This window comes from Mytilus galloprovincialis, chromosome 7 (genome assembly GCF_965363235.1).
Source record: "Mytilus galloprovincialis chromosome 7, xbMytGall1.hap1.1, whole genome shotgun sequence".
In the NCBI taxonomy this organism is placed as follows: Eukaryota; Metazoa; Mollusca; class Bivalvia; order Mytilida; family Mytilidae; genus Mytilus; species Mytilus galloprovincialis.
The window spans coordinates 39,404,562-39,422,799 of NC_134844.1; the positions used below are offsets into that span (position 1 = coordinate 39,404,562).

The following is an 18,238-nucleotide window of genomic DNA, read 5'->3' on the forward strand; positions in this document are numbered from 1 at the left end:
GAAATTTATAAAAATTACCATAAAATTGATATTCATGTCAACACCGAGGTGCTGACTACTGGGCTGGTGATACCCTCGAGGACGAAACGTGTACAGTGTTTATAAAATAAGAAGATGTGGTCTGATTGCCAATAGGACAACTCTCCACAAGACACCAAATGACACAACAATTAACAACTATAGGTAACTGTACGGCCTTCAACAATGAGCAAAGTCCATACTGCATACAGATATGAGAGGCCCTGAAATGACAAATGTAAAACAATTCTAACAAGAAAACTAACGGCTAAATTTATGTACAAAAAATGAACGAAAAACAAATATGTAAGACATCAACAAACGACAACTCCTGAATTACTGGTTCCTTACTTTGGACAGGCATATACATACAGAATGTGCCGGGTTTAACATGTCCCTTAAACAGGGACAGTGGTGTTACAGTACAACATAAGAGCGAACTATAAAAATCAGTGGAAAAAGGCTCAACTCATCAGATGGATACAAATAGAAATACATCTGTTAACAAATCTTTTTCACAAATCAATTTCGTAAAACTTTTACTATCATTTGAGACATTTGCTTACGTTTACAATATTAAAGTGCACTTATCAATCATGCTAAATGTAAATGTGGTATTTGAAAGACATCATTGTTCAGTTTAATGTAGGATTTTGTCTAAATCACCAAAACTTTAACAATTACGAAATAGAACTAAATTTTTTATGAAGCCTTTTTTCGGAATTCACCTTCATTAGAAACTTTAATCATAAAAAACGCTCAAATCAAAATGAGAAAAGGGGACCAATATTGTTTAATATCTGAATACATGAGAAGCTTAATAGTCAAAGAGGACTAACAAATAGTATTCGAATTCACTTATTGTCAACTTGTGAAAAGTAGAAGGAACCTTAATATTTTCGCGAATACAACTGATAATGACCTGTTCATTTGCTTGGTTTAAAAACTGTGTTCTTTTGTTTATTTGCTCTCTTGGTTGGTTCATAATGACAATTTGTAAATCACACAGAATAGTATTACACGTTTTCATGTTAATACAGTAAAAGACCGTTTCTTCATTTTATCACAATTTTATTTCATTGAAGTAAGTGTCTGTGGAAAAAAGGTGTATTTTTTGTACACATCTATTACACAATATACACAGAAGGCGAATTCATTATGTTTAGTGTTGCCTGAAATGTGTTATTAATTTATTTGCTAAAGAAGAAAAATCCAATGCCACTAAAGTTAATATAACGATCAGTAAAGTAAGCACACCAACATAACCGACCCGTGCTGCTGATGGTCTATTGTCGTTAGCACATGTCAACTTCCGGATGGTTGATGATAAAGATTTTTTATTGACTTTCAATGGCTCAATAATTCTCTCGTAAAATTCAGCAAACGTTTCATTTCCATGAATACTACACCAGCACAAGCACACATTAGATGTCGCTCTACTGTTATTATAAGTGACAACATTATAGGTCACTCCATTACTATAAGATGTGTCTTCAATTAACAATGTGCTCATTGCTACCTGTGCTGTAGTTCTACCTGAGGAAAAAAAACTTATCAGTGATTTTGAATGCAAACCATACAACTTCCAATGAACTTATTTCTAATATAATTGATAACTCACTATATGGATAAATTCTTATTCTATTTATGTTCAATATGGATGATGCAGAGTCTACAATAATTAGTTATATTGTGTTGATTATCAAGCAATCTAATTCTAGCATACGATCTAATGTGAAACTATCTACCATGGGTTCATTTTGATCAGGTTCATAGAATGATTCATATAATGAATTTCATAGCAGTGTGGACATGGATACCTGATATTTAAATGATATCATGTCGATCACTGGCTGTCGACTACAAAGCCGTCACGCAATTACTATATGTCGGGGCCCCTAAATGGGGATATACATAATTACTATTTAAGACATTCATTCACAAAATATTTTTTCTGCGTGCAAGTTTATAGGAATTTGTTTTGAATATATCTATATACTGACAGCAAATTCTTTTTGTAATACCGCAAAGTAATCAAGAGAACAATTTTTTTTTCTGTAAATCCGTGAAAAATTAAGTAGTATGCAAGTTAGTTCTGTAGATTGAAAAACGAATGGTCGAATTACAGCGATTTAATTTAGAAATGTACTTTTGACATTACTATTTTGTGTTTCAGTATCTATCCATAAATTGAATATGCTCAAAATACAATTTTATAATAGAGTAATTAAACGAGTACACCCATTTTATAGGTAAGTATTACACTTACTGTTATGTTGACAAAATAACCTGTACATTATCTGGTGTTACTATTCACCAGTTGAGTCTGTGTACATGATTTAATATTCAGATGTTTTGTGAACATATTGAATTCATGGATTTATATTGACACTGCTTTTGATATAATTACCTAAAGTTGATGAAATTTCATCAGTTGAAATTGATACTGATGACCCTGTTGGATTAGATATAGCATTTTCAGTATTTGTTATTGATAATTCTATCCCTGCAGATGATTGAGTCTCAATGGTGTTCCTAGTACTACTGGATAGAAAAGATGTCCGTCCCTGCGCAAACGTTGTTACCTTATCGTATGATATCGTTGTAAATGTAAGCTTTGATGTTGATTTATCTTCGTCTCTTTGCATCACAGACGTTGAGGTTATAGTATCTGAATTTTTAAATTAAGCAAAAAAATGTACTGATTTCGTATAAACGCTATAGTTAGTTAGAAAGTAACATGAAAATCAATTTTAACATTACGACTAGTTCGTTTAAAAGATTATTACAAAATTTCCACTTGTATTGCTTCGGTTTGTTTCATTCCGCTTGGTATCTTTTTTTATTTTCTATCACACACTTCGAACTTAATCCTTGCTTGTGCAATGTATGTAGAGGTCATTATTCTAGAGAATCGTTTCAAGAATTGTCACAATCATAATTAACATCTTAAATTCATCAGCATACTTTGATCAGTAATTTGAAAAAAAAACAAAAAAGGTGATGATATATGTATTTCTATTATAGTATAAGAGATGAGAAAGATACTATAGGGACATTTCTACCGACAAGTAAAAAAATACACTGACAACATAATGGAAAAAAACCCAAAAGACAAACAACAGTTTACAAAACCATAGAAAACTAAAGACTGAGCAACACGAACACCACTAAAACCGGGGGGACTTCACAGATCCGAATACATTAGCAGATCCTGTCTTACATGTGGCACCAATCGGGTTGTTTAGTATTCATTTGTTTATATCAATATAATTGTGGTCAACGTGTATCTGCTTTAATCTGGACATGCATAGAGTATTTGCAAATAGACCAAAAGGAAACGGTGTCATCCTGAATTGCCTACACTTAATTGCAGGTTTATACAAACATAATTTTTGTTTTTGTTTTAACAATTACAGTTAATTATCTGAATTTTATCGTTATAATATAATACACATTTTAATACTGTTTACTATTTTAAGGGAAATGTGCAAAATGAATATAACGAAATATGTTCAATTTCAGATAATATCTTATAAATTTGCACGGAAAATACATTTTTTTTGACAAATATTTCAACAACATTAATATAAAACTTTAATTTAAAAAATAGGTGTAGTTCTGAAGAATAATGCAGGTAAAATAAAAAAAAAAACGTTTTTCTTGATGTTTACTTTTTTTGAAATTTCATTATACCAGTGGAATAAAAACTTAAAACTTCAATAATAAGAAAGCTAAATTCTTAAAGCAAATATTAAGTTATTTTTTACTCATTTTGCAGATGTTTGGCTTACAACTGTTGAGAAACCAATGAAGCTGACATTTGTTGACTAACAAACAGAGTTGTGAGTTGAGAAATTTCGTTTTTTATGGAAACACTATTTGACTGAAGACCCGGCACCACCAACCACCTGGAAGGATGACACAATAAGACGAAAAAGAGACTTCATGCTCATTCCATAATATACAAGATCATCGAATTATTCAAGAAAACCTAAGCATTGGTAAAGGTTTACCAGTAAAAGAGACGTGTTAAGGAACAAGGGGCCTTCCCCACTTATTGAAATTGATAAATGATAAATACGTTATATACTTTTCAAAAGTATCACTTTAAACGTTGACTTAAAAGTCCCCTTCTTTTTTGAAAATCATAAATCCCCATATGATTATGTAGCAAGAAGAGCTAATCCACCAAAAGTACGCCAAAACCCAGCAATATACACAAAACTTCATCTACTTAAGGACAGATACTAACATGGATTTATCAACGTGAAATACTACTCTAACGCAGTATTATAACTTAATACATATTGTGTTCCATATCAATTTATCATTATAGGTACCAGGATTTAATTTTTTTATTTACGCCAGACGCGCGTTTTGCCTTCAATAGACTCATCACTGATGCTCGAATCCAAAAAGTTTAAAAGGTGAAATAAAGTTTGAAAAGTATTGAGGACCATAATTCCAAAAAGTTTTGCCAAATACAGATAATTTAATCTATTCGTGAGATAGAAAAGCCTGAATTAAACAATTCAAAGTTTTGTAAAAAGTTAATTTATATCAATGATATGTCATGTCAGCATGCATATATCTTACACAATGAAAGTTACCTGAACAGATAGAAATTCAAGATTAACTGTAGAAGAAACAATACAATTATATGATCATTAAACCCTTTTGTCTTTTTGTCTAATTACATTTTGTAACTCATAGATAATTTGTTTAATCAAATGTATATGTAGGCAAACAAGAAGCCAACAAACGATAACACCAATCAATCTCTGAAAAGATCTTATAAAGTCATCAAAAGGCCAAGTACGCATATTTTGACTTGTGTCATGATATACACATATAAATATTAACAATGTTAACAATACAAAAACTCTCATTTATCTTTGAAATTCGCTCCATTTCATAAGTATCAATATAACAAATTTTAACTAATTTACCATTTTAAATTTGATAGTTGGAAATCCTTACCGATACTTAAAAATGAAGTCTTCTTCATAACATATATACCTGAACATTTCCTTAAATAGAAGACCATATTTCCTCTTCGTCCACCGGTGCTATTGTTACATGGATACCGAAAACATGGACCCATTTGTAAATAGTTCGACCTACTCATAAAAGACACTCCAAGACACCATACTTCTTCGTCACATGATGCTAGACACTGTGATAGTGTTCCATAAACCTTATCATATAGTAGGCATGCTCCTCTGATTCCATTGGTATCTTCAGTCCATGGGCAAGTCTCCTCCCTTTCTGTAGATTTTAACAGCAACGTTAGAGTTTACAGGTTATATAATAAAATCAGAAAAGGAGTGCCATAACCTCTGATTTATACATCAATAATCAATGCAAGTATGCTGGTATACATTTCCAAAATAAGAACGACTAAAGAAAAATACAAAAGTAATGATTCTTTTTTAAGAAATACCACAAATGGTTCATATTCGTGTAAACTAATTATATCAAATTATACAAATTCAACTTCATTTTCAAAAGGAGTAGGTCATATAAGGGCCGATTTTGGCCTCAAATTGCAGGTTCATCTGACGAAAGATTTTGGACACTTTTTAAACACTTAAGCGTGTATTTCAGTTGATTCAATTAGTTTATGTGAAAGATTTTAACTGATTTAGTCATTAAAAACGCTCCGATTCAAGCTTTATTATGAAAAATCTATCAAATATGCCAAAAATGTTACTGTTCAGATGGTTTTTTTTTGTCAAAAATGAAAGTGGCCGCACCCTTGTAAATTCTCAACCTTTATGTATGTTATGTAGTTTCATCAAATAGAACTTACATTTCAATATTAAGATTGAACACAAATGCGGTCACTTTTATTTAAGACGGAAACCGTCTAAAATTTAACGAAAATGCTAAAATTTTGAAACGGCCCATATTTATGTAGCAGAAGCATTCTACCTTCCAATAAATAACTAGAAGTTTACATTTAACAATTTTGTAAACTTGCTATATTTTGGGGCCAAAAAGGGGTCGTACTGGATCACTCCTTTGATATTTGTTTCAAACATACCTTCAGGACAATGTCGTATGTATAAATCTGCAGTTCCGGTTCCAGTATCATGAAATTTACAGTCATATAAGATACAATTCAGATTGCTGATCAAAGCCAAATAGGAAATAGCGGAACAGTTAAAATCTTGAGTGTCGTAACTTTCTTCACAGAATTTTAAACACGTGTTTAAGTCCATTGCATTATGTAATTGTTGATTGCAAAGTCCAATACCAATGCCAGCGTGGTTATATTCACAAATTGAATCTGGTAAAATATTATGTATTATTTGATAACGACATAATTTTCAGAATAAATCGTTCCCTATGAGTATCGTTACAATTATTGTATATTTATATATTACTGTCCTCAATAGTTTAAGAAATACAAATATAGTTGCTACGCGTTAAATAACTTTGCATATATTCATTTCAAACAGTGTCATATAAGCCTTTATAAAATAATATTATATACGGGATCTATTTAGCTTAGGGCGGCCAGTAATTATACATTTGATTTTTAGTTAAAAAAAAAAAGAAATCCGTATTGAAAAAGTGTAAAGTACTCATTTCAGTCGATTCCACATATGTCAGATGCATTTATTGTTAAGTTAAAGAAAATAATTGCTAATGCAGCGTTCACACATTGCCAATTATAGCTCCGGTTTGAGACCAGACAGCGATAAGACACGATAAGTGAAAAAGTCAGATTACTATTTTCAATTATCTTGGATGTCCTATCATTGTCTGAACACAGTCGTTTAAGTTCGTAACAGATTCCAACGGGTCGGGAAGGGTCCGAATAGTTCGGCGAAGCACCCAGACAGTTAGGTGCGTCCCGTAAAATTTGGGGAAACTCAACGATTTTGTCTAGTCGGATTACAATCGTGCCTATATCATGACAGATTCTGCTGTATCGGATCAAAATCCTAACAATGTTCTGTGTATTCTGGACGGTGTCTTGTTGGACGGGAATGATTAGGAGAAATTTGTCATTGCTGTTTTCCTGCCGATTAAGTCCAGATTGCATCCAGATCTTGTCGATTGACCACCGTTTTTTGCCGAAACCGCTCGGGAACAGTCCCGTTATTAATACGAAATTCGTCAATGATACCCACGTCACAGTCCTAACAATTACAGAATACAATATGAATGAGACCAGACAAAGCCGTTTGCAATGTGATAGCGCGGACCGTGATAGGGTTACTTTCTGACAGTACCTGACCATCCCGAGTATGCCAAAAGTTTTCGAACGGATAACTTCCGTCAGCGTCGGTTCACTTTCTTGTCACTGTCTGATCCCTGTTGGATTATATTCGGTAGAATTGGGACGTAGTCGTGACAGACTCGGTCGAATTTTACGAGGCGAAAGATACAAATTGGATTAGAAGCGGATTGAGAATGGGATTATCGGGATAAATTCGCTTTGAAACGGTTGAACATCGAAGCTTCCTGAACAATATCTGATTGTTGTCGTGATAAAATTATTTGTTTTACAAATTGTGATTAAAGTTTGAATTTCCATCCACGATTCACAGAATCTTGATCACACTTTTGACAAATTTTAATCGGGAATAGTCATGTCAATGACAGCGGTAAAAATCGTGAATGTGTGACCCCAGCTTAACGGACACAGACAACCACTGAATAACAGGTCCAAGATTTACAGTTACAAATCGAAAATGTCGGGGTCAAATACGTTTTTGAGCACTCATCCTGCACTAACTTAGTTTAGTTGTGCTACAGCACTACTTAGGATAAACTTATAAAACAGTTCTTCCTCATGCATAGCTCTGAATCTATGTTCGGATAAGGCTTTAATTTTGGTCCGTACTTGTATCAAAGTTTGGATTTTAAATGTGTTTGTCCCCAGTCATTACTACGAAAACATGCATTGTCAAAATGCGTTATCTGGTGCAGTAAAATATTACCTTTAATGACATCAATACTACTGGATCAATACTCCTACTGATTACATTAAGTCTCTGACGAATTATAAGCCCAGTAGCCAGTATTTTGGTACTGGCATGGAAATATGGATATTATTTTATTAAAATTTGTATCATAAACATTTTTAATAATTCTTTATTAATTATATGCTAAGCTCTGGTTGTGGTATTTGCTCATTTTATTAAAATTTGTGTCATAAACATTCTTAATAATTCTTTATTTATTATATGCCAAGCTCTGGTTGTGGTATTTGCTCATTTTCTAACCAATCCTAATCGGTTTATTTCTAGGGTTGCCAACTAAGTACCATGAATATGCGATTATGTTTGGTAAAGATATATATTATCTTCAATACGTATACTTTTATCAAGCAATCTCTGTATTGATAAAAATTATAAAGGGACAAAAAATGTTCTAAATATTTGTTTTTTAATTGTAAAGGGTTTGTCAACTTTTATATACAGTTGTTTTATTTAAGGACTTTATAATTGTTAAAAAGACAATTTTCTGCGCTTGAACTTGAATGGTTTAAATAATAAAGATTGTGAGACCTCCATATTTGCGTTGAGAACTGGATGAAGTTGATTCATCTTTTCGACTTTGAACACTTATGGAAGAAAGTTAATGGTAGTAATTGTAAATTGCTCGTTAAATGTTATACATATAGTAACATTATAATAAGTATGAATAAAAGCGTTACTTACATCCGCATGTCTTAAGTAAATGCATTTGTGTTTCCAGCGATGTATCGATTGAAATGGTACAGTTATGGAGATTACATTCATTTGTGTCTGCATTAAATGATGCTGCATGACAACTATCATCTACTATGCATTCTTCTTTACAACGTTTCAGGTTCTTATTAACTCTCCGATATGATGTACAATCTCCGGTTTTGTTACGATGCGCCTGAGCAAAACACCTGTAGGCTGAATCAGAGAAAGCAATACAATTTAATGGTGCAGCTATTTAAATCAAATTTAATGATATTCGCAGTCATTCATAAATTTCATCATTATTATGATACCTATTTTACTATTACTTGTCTATCTGCATATTTCACTGCAATAAACAATTAATAAACATTTTTTTTTATCGAAAATGTAATAGTTTCTCAAACCTTATCTAGCTAATCGTTCTTTGCCACTGAACCTCGCTGGATAAACGAGGTATTTACACATATTTAATTTTATTTTGTTGTTTTTGCACGTGTAAAATTAACATTATAATATCGTAACATGATACGCGCAACGCAAAATTGATAGACAGAGTAAAAGTGGCTGCAATTTTTTTTACTTTTATTTGATTAGTTCCTTTACCATTTTCATATGGAGATGTTGAGCATATTTTGTTTTTTTAATTTTATAAAATGTGATAAAATTACTATGTTGTGTCTTGTGTACTTGTATTTGTCTGTTAGTCTTTTTCTTTGTTAGCCATGGCGTTGTCAGTTTATCTTTAATTTATGAGTTTGACTGTTACGCGGGTTTGGCATCTCTCTGAATTCGTATGAGGATTTGAACGGACATTTTTTAGAAGAATTTACGAAAATGATAATCTTAAAAATCCATATAAAAACAAATTCCAGCTGCATAAGTTGAGAGGAAACCCCTTTGCCTATATTCGAACATCGGTATACTTTTGTTGCCTTTATCTATATATAGCAAAAATCTGTCACATTTATTGACAAGGCACTGATACACAATAGGCTCATCCCCGACCATTGGTCTCTGTTGGAATATTTCGTTTTGTGCGCTACATCTCAAGCAAAGCTGATATTAACACTGATGTGTTGAGTATTGTGTTAATACGTACTAAATCTGTCTGCTCCAGATGTGCATTTCCACAGTTAGTGTATATATTGAGACCAAAAGTATTGAAAAGCGACAAAACTTGAAGGATTGATAGAGCAAAAAAGACTAGCAGTAAAGTCGAACATAAACAATTACGATTCAAATTCTCTTTTTGACTTCATGGGCCTTGATAACTGAGGTTGTGATTTAGAATCTCGCGCCTGGCTTGTGCGTTTTACTCCAATCAGAAAGGACATGCATTACAAATATTTTCTAGTAAATCAACTTTTAGAATTTTTTCTTACTGCTTCTCCGGTTTTGACTTAATAGACACTATAGATAAATTGTATATTTGATTATAATAAACCTACCTCTTAACGGAAATTGCCGTGACGCTGAAAAAATTAAAATAATGTAGATATATATTGACATATTGATATAAATATATCTATTTATGTAAGCTGAGTATCTGAACAGAACCTCCATAATTGTTAGATATCTTGAAAATAAAACATCACAGACTCAAACCTCTATCGCCTGGATTGTATGAACATTAAGATGCAAAATAATACATTCAAAAAGATTGGCAATATTTTCAAAATATTATAAGCATCATAAATGTAGTTGACCCCGTTCACATTGTTGCAATATAAAAATTTAATGAAATATTCAAAAGTTTTGATTATCTTATTTGGAGGAAAAAAGGGCGGGGTATTTTCTCTCAAACACGGGAATGTTGTGTGATGTACAATTTTATTTCTTTTAAGGCAGTGCATATTGCTAATATATGATTCAAATGAGCTTAACCATTATAAATTATTAAAGAAATAATTGTTTACAGAAATATTCAGTAAATTTGTTTGTGAGCAAAAATATTTAATCCATTTTCGGTTCACAACAAGTTTACAATGTGTAAAATGTAAAACATACCAGTGCATGTTAATGGGAAAAATTCCACGTTTCCAACTGCTCTGGGTGTCGTTGATATATCACATGTATACCGCCTACAAATTGAGCGACTGGTCGTGTAACTTACGCCATGACACAAAGGATTTACTATACAAGATTCTGTACAATGCTCGAAACTTCCTACGAGTTGATCGAAGTTATCATTTCCACAATCACCAATTGTATTTGGCCCAACGGAAGTAAATGAACAACTTGAATCTGAAAAGATACTCCAATATAATTGATATGTTTGAATTGTATCTTTAGATGATTGTAGCATTATTTGATTAGAAGTTCAAAACTTTTAAACCCATATTTTTTAATATTGTCAATATTGTGTTTGTATTTATTGTTATTGTTGTTCTGAGACATTTGTATATTAATGTGTGGTTTAGAATGGTCTGCACCTTCTTTATACAAATACCATAATTATACTTACTGATGTAATTAACAGCGTCCATCATCAAAAGCATGCATATCTGAAAAAAAAGGTAATTAGACATACACTTCTTGTAATACAAGAACAACATTTCACTTCTATTCGTTCATTTACCAACCAGCATCGAGTCAAGCCATTTACTACTAATTTGATTTTATGTTGTGCTGCAACACCACAGTCCCATGTAAGAAGAGGGTAGTGTGTCCACAAACATGTTTAATTCCGCCCCATTACTTATGTACCTGTCCAATGTCAGGAACCTGAGTTCTGTGGTCTTAGGTTTATGTCTGTCATATTAGTTATCTGTAAATAGTCTTGTTTAAAAAAAAAAAGCCGTTAGTTTTCTCGTGAATTCGCATTATCATGATTTTTTAGTGTAGGCCACAGTTTTATTACTAGCAGAAGTAACTCGGGTATTATTCAGGTCGGTTAACTGAACATGGTTAGTTGTTAATAAAAGTATTTATATAACATAAATATATAAATACCGTTATAAAAATAAAGGGATTTTTTCGGAATTTCATCCGAGATTGCGATACTATATAACTTATAATCAACGATATTCAATCAACTTTGGAATATATTATATACTAGCATTATCTACATTATTATTCAGGTAAGTACATTTATAATTTGAAAGGTTGTGATAGTCATACCGTAACGTTAAAAAATTGTGCTGTGTTCTTTTATTGAACATAAATCTTATCTGACATTATTATAACTTTATGGAAATTATCAACGTCCATACACAGCCTTAAGTAAGCATTGTCAATATTCATTTTGAAAACAAAAATACTTTATAAGTTCACCTTGATTTGAACGTTGTGTAAAATATTAATTTAGCGTCAAATCCATAACGCAGATGTTGTTTTTTTTGCGCTACGTGTTTCGACTTTTAAAGTATTTCAAAGTGTAATACAGAGCAATATTTATAGAAAAGACACAAAAGTTAATGGTGGAAAAGATTACAAAACGAAGTAGGTTGACACATTTTGATATGAAGTATGCAGAAAATGGACTTGTATGTCTGTTAGTTTTAAATTTACTAAGTGTATCAATATAAATAATGTTTCTTTTATTTGTTTATAACAATACATGTTAAACATTTAGATAACACAATGACCATACTATTTTCTCTTAGAGTTAAAAATAAAAGCACCAATAGTTTACCGATTTTCAAAATAAATCAATACCAACCGAATTGACCCAACAAGTCAAAATACATTCGGGTTTTAGAATTTCCCGAATGTACAACAAAGGTAGAATCTTTTTGTAAAATATTGATGGCCCTGAAAAGGACCGTTTTTAAGAGATATCATCGGCTGCTGGCACTCTAATCATGTTCAAGCCTTATTTCCTCGTCTCTCGATGGTCTGCTAGTGTAACGTGAACGCTGCCATTTTGTTTATTTACGTCTGTGACGTCATTTTCATGGGAGATAACTCGAGTGCAAACCTAGACACTCAAAAGGTTATTCGCCGGTAAATAATAGGGTTATTCACCGCTGGTGTAGATTTTGAGGGTTATTCGTCCTCCCTTCGATTAAATGAAAATCAACTGAATTATTCCATGTCACAGACAAGGTGTAACCCAATAGAATTGTTTGTAATATATGTAAGGTATAATAACATGAAATAGACATGTCTATAGAAACAGATGATTTGCAGAGGAGAATACATTACTTTTGTATCGAAAAGTTTTATAATCAGCGGAAGCACGTGAAAGACTGCAACACATACAAAAAAACATGCTGCAGACGAATGCTTTTCGTCAAACCATTACCAAAACTAATAATATCCAACTAATCAATTAAAAACGTCCCCAAAACATATTCATCAAATACAAAAACAAAGACAACAATTATGGAAGACCAGCAACCTATGATGACCAGTAGTATTTAAGCAATTTTATTATGGCACACGTGGATGAACTGATAACCATTGATAGCTTGTAAATGCGTTCGTAAATATCATATACTAGAACGTCAGCATATTCAGAATACATTTTGAGCAAAATATTATCCGAACAGATATAGATATATCTGAAACATTATTGCTATTACATTTAGAGATAAATCATCATGTGTTCTGAAAGACTTTTACCATACAAAAAAAAAAGATGAAAAATTTGCCGTTCATAACTTATTTAAAGTGACAACCAATTATTTAACAAGAATTATTCATCGACGTCAGATATATCTACATTTCCTTCTTATTTTGAATACAAACCATAGTAACTGTTTATGTTTTGAACGTCACGCAGTTTTTACTGCAAAGAACTTTGATATAAATAGTCTCGATTGATCAAGCATGAAACCCTGTGTACTTACATGTACCGCTCCTCATTGGAAATCACTCATAATTTCAAGATTTAAAAATTTCAAAAAGAAGAAAAAAAAAAACATACACATCTGAAGCACAAGGAATTTACATCCCTGTTGACTAGTAATTTAGAACGTAGAACAAAGTGTTAGAGCCACAGATCGCAATAACACAATACATGGTATGGGTATTATACGAGTTATCAAATCTACAGCAAATAAACTCATCATAGAAACCAGGATTAAATTTTATATTTGCGCCAGACGCGCGTTTCGTCTACAAAAGACTCATCAGTGACGCTTGAATAAACAAAAGTTAAAAAGGCCAAATAAAGTACGAAGTTGAAGAGCATTGAGGACCAAAATTCCTTAAAGTTTTGCCAAATACAGCTAAGGAAATCTATATTCTTGAGGTCTCAATGCTCAATACTACACATTTCCAAGTGACTTTATTGCAAAGTTAACATTTTCAGAGTTTATATAATCAACGCCAATTGATAGGACTACGTGTTTTAAGTTATTGTCAGTTTTTGGCATAACACTAAAAGAACGCCAAGCTTAGCAGGGATTATGCAAATGGAACAAAGGGATATATCTTTGCAAGTGAACAGTTTTATTTCATCTATGGTATACAATTCTAGCGACATTTCATTCAGCTATTGAATGTTTAGCAAACCAAACCGATCGGTTAAAGAGAACACAAGTATTGACATTCGATTAACCATTTAAAGTATAGCCTTGATTGTAAATATAACGGAATTTGATAGGAATGTCATACAAAAAGGGGACGAAAGATACCAGAGGGATAGTTAAACTCATAGATAGAAAATAAACTGACAACGCCATGGCTAAAAAAAAGACAAACATACAAATAATAGTACAGAAAACACAACATAGAAAATTTAAGACTAAGCAACACAAACCCCACCAAAAACTTAGGGTGATCTCAACTGCTCCGGAAGGGTAGGCAGATACAAGTGAGAGGTTTAGCGCTATAAAACCAGGTTCAATCCATCATGTTTTACATTTGAAAATGCTTGTACCAAGTCAGGAATATGACAGTTGTTGTCCATTCGTTTGTTTTAACACTTGATTTTGCCATTTGATTATGGATTTTCCATTTTGAATTTTCCTCGGAGTTCAGTATTTTTGTGATTTTACTCTTGACTATAGAGGACAAACTGAACAATCAATCAGTCAATCGTTAGTTAATTTTGTATTAGACTTAAAATAGAATATTTTTTTTTGAAATATAATGTGCTCGTTTGCTTATATGCTTAGACGTCAGACGTTACTCGTGTGTTTTTGGGACATAAAGCTGTTGACACCACAATCCACAGCCTACTTGCACTTGCCAATTTTTACTTTGATATTCACATTTAAACAGAAAGAGGGAAATATAAAAAACAATCTAAATCTATGCTTTTCGTTTAAAGTAAGAAATTAGATCAGAAAATGATTGAACAAAACAGGATAATGTAGGTGGAAGAATAATCCTTGTTTTTATTGTCATCTCAATAGAATATAATAGGTTAATCGGTACTCTCAATTTAACAATCTTTCAATTCGGTTAAAATGGAGACTATTATTTGTTGCTTTTGGTAGTAATATAATACATATATGCATAAAACAATTCAATAGAACTAATACAAATTGAGAAAGCAAACATTTTCATTGATTAATCGCAAAGGATATCTTAAAACTTAATTCAATATTTGATATGAAATAGTTTTTTAAATAATTTAGTTATACCTCAAATGGCATGTTTGACAAACAAAATATACCTTCTTGCACTAACTATTTCTTAAATAATCAATACAACATAAAACACAAACCGCAGCAATGATTTCGTCTACAATTTTTTTTTATGACTGATTCTCAATTTCCTTATTTTTCGATAAATATAATAGTTCTGACACAATTTTTTTTTGTGTTTTGCACTTCAGATTTTTGAAGATGTTAAATAGATAGCGCTATTTGATTTTTTTACAAGAAGACCAATTCTATCAGTTGCAACTGGTTAAGGATGTAATGCTTGTCTGGTTTATAATTCGTTTCTGTGTGTGTTGCATTGTCGTTTTGGTTTTTTGTTGCACTTCAGTGTTTCTGTTGTTTCGGGTTTTACCTTTTTTAGTTGATGTGTTTACCTCAGTTTTAGTTTGTAACCCGTATTTGTTTCTCTCAATCGATTTATGACTTTCGAACAGCGGTATACTTCTATTACCTTTAAGTAACCAATCATATCACTTGTATATATAACTATGAGGAGTTTTTATGAAAGGTGAGGTGATATTCTCCAAAATTTAGTTAGATAAACAGTATACAAGGATAAGCTAAAAAGTAATATAAAAAGATACCGAACTCCGAGTAAAATTTCAAAACGGAAAACCCCTAAGCAAATGGCTGTGTGTATGAACCGAACAAACAGACATAATAGGTAAAAATATGAAAAATAAAGGTATAGTTGCGAACTTTTTTTAATAATAATAATCACTATTAAAACAAAACAAAGTTTCAATAAAGAAAAAAAAAACAAAAAGGCATATTAACAAAGAACATCAGCACAATTAAAAGACAAGAATACAAAAACTTACCATGGCACAAAGTTAGGATCTTTAATATTTAAGTACCGTGCCATGTCAAATGGATATCACTAGATATAGACTTAACCGTAAAAGCTATATTCGTAAAGACAAATAAAAAGGAATACCGTAACAAGTTATATAGATGACAAACAACGTCAGAACCTAACAATCTATACTTCAAGACCATCGTGAATTACTTGTGAAGTTGATACGGAATTTTTATTAACGAGGTAGTCTCTTCCAATGAACCTTTTTAGAAAAAGATCGAGACGTTCTTTGACATACCCCTGGTTCATTAACTTTCTGCTCGTACAATGGTGACGTCTTACAAAGTATGAGTGGCAGCTGTAAGGTCTTGAATACCGAATGAGTTGGGAAATATAAATCCTATACACAGGTAATCTTCATGGTTCTGGAGAATATATTAATGGAATAAGTTATCAAAGGTACCAGGATTATAACTTAGGACGCCAGACGCGCGTTTTGTCGACATAAGGAACTTTGGGTATAACAAATCTTGTGTAAAGTAAAAACATATTGAGGTCAACAGCACACACAAATGCATACACCTCTGTTATCAAACTCTGCAATAAATTTTACCGGGAATATGACAGTCCTGTGTCATTATATGTAGAAGCTGTTTCCCGTATCGTTACATGTGTTCTAAGGGGAAAAGTAATAATCAAAATATTAAATTCCAAGGTAAGTTAAAAAAGTACATAAAAACTGATAACAGTAGACTACATCAAACAAAACACACCAAACATTAGACTACATCAAACATAAGACTACATCAAACAAAACACATTTGCTACATAACTTTATTGGGATATATACTGTGTAAAGTTTAATAAACAGTAAAATTTGCTCTGTGGAACTTCAAAGCTTATAAAATACATTTGCTGCAAAAGTTGCTTAATTAAACGTACATATAAAACATTAGATAAACTCATCATAGATACCAGGAATGAAATGTTATATTTACGCCATATGTGCGTTTAGTCTACAAAGATTCATCAGTGACGCTTGAATAAAAAAATGTTAAAAAAAACAAAAAATAAAGTACAAAGATGAAGAGCATTGAGGACCACAAATTCCCAAACGTTTTGCCAAATACAGCTAAGGTAATCTATTCTTGAGGTAGAACAGCCTAAGTATTTCAAAAAAGTTTTTTGTTAACAGTTAATTTATAATTATGAACATATCAATACCTCAATTCAACACAGAAGTGCTGACTATTAAGATGGGGAATGATAATCATCATACTGGCCAATCACATCACTTGTTATTTTTTTCAATAAATGTATTATATCTATATAACGTGAATCATCGAATTTTTAACTGTTGAATGTCAATCTTCTCTTTTTTTCATTGACGTTGACTTCTTTTAAACTTTTAATTATTACAACGAAGCACAAGTGGCAGGTAATACTAAATTAATAAGGTTAGATATAAGAACAGTTTTTGTTTCATTACAAAAAAAAACCAAAATCAAGACCAGATTAAATTCATATCAGACTATCTACATCTATCTAAATATATAAAGCGAATTAAAATATGTAGTATGAGTGCCAATGAAACAACTCTCCATCCAAGTTACAATGTGTGAAAAGTAAACAATCATAGATCAAAGTACGGCCTTCAACACAATCATTGGAGAATGCACATATTTGGAAATGTATTATTAATACGTTTTAATCAGCATTCAAAGGTTTCAGTTTTGTTCCCCCGGCTTATAATCAAATACACCTTTTTTTATTAACATTTAAATAACGAAATACAATGTGCATACATATATATACTTTACTGAATTTAAACGATGTACGAAAAGAAACACATTGAAAATAAAGAAGGAACGAAAAAGGAATACTATGTTAATGAACATCTTATTTTCTGGTAAAGTTATAAATTGTATTAGATTTGTTTTTTAATAATATCAATAATAATGTAGAATTGAAACTTACATATGAATACATTCTGGTGTCAACTGTCTTTAATAATTCGACAAGATTCCCTGGTATACATACGCTTAGAATGTTTCAATTGGAAAGAACCTTTCCACAATTTACATCAACGTTTGCTTGTATGGAATACTATGGGACTTTAAATTTCCAGTTAGGTAACTATTTAATGAATTAAAAACATACTTTCCTATGCA

At 31.7% G+C, this 18,238-nt stretch overlaps 2 long non-coding RNA genes across 2 annotated transcripts; both read right to left on the reverse strand.

Annotated features, from left to right (window-relative positions):
• Window positions 1–1,301: 1,301 nt before the first annotated feature.
• Window positions 1,302–5,240, reverse strand: LOC143081678 (uncharacterized). The gene is made up of 3 exons (XR_012980024.1): window positions 5,041–5,240; window positions 2,429–2,689; window positions 1,302–1,554 (listed from the first exon to the last, which is right to left on the reverse strand). It is a non-coding gene; the product is annotated as an uncharacterized LOC143081678 (long non-coding RNA).
• Window positions 5,241–6,073: 833 nt separating this feature from the next.
• On the reverse strand, window positions 6,074–10,949 carry LOC143081679 (uncharacterized). Its single transcript, XR_012980025.1, has 4 exons — window positions 10,719–10,949; window positions 10,160–10,183; window positions 8,700–8,924; window positions 6,074–6,313 (listed from the first exon to the last, which is right to left on the reverse strand). It is a non-coding gene; the product is annotated as an uncharacterized LOC143081679 (long non-coding RNA).
• Window positions 10,950–18,238: the final 7,289 nt, after the last annotated feature.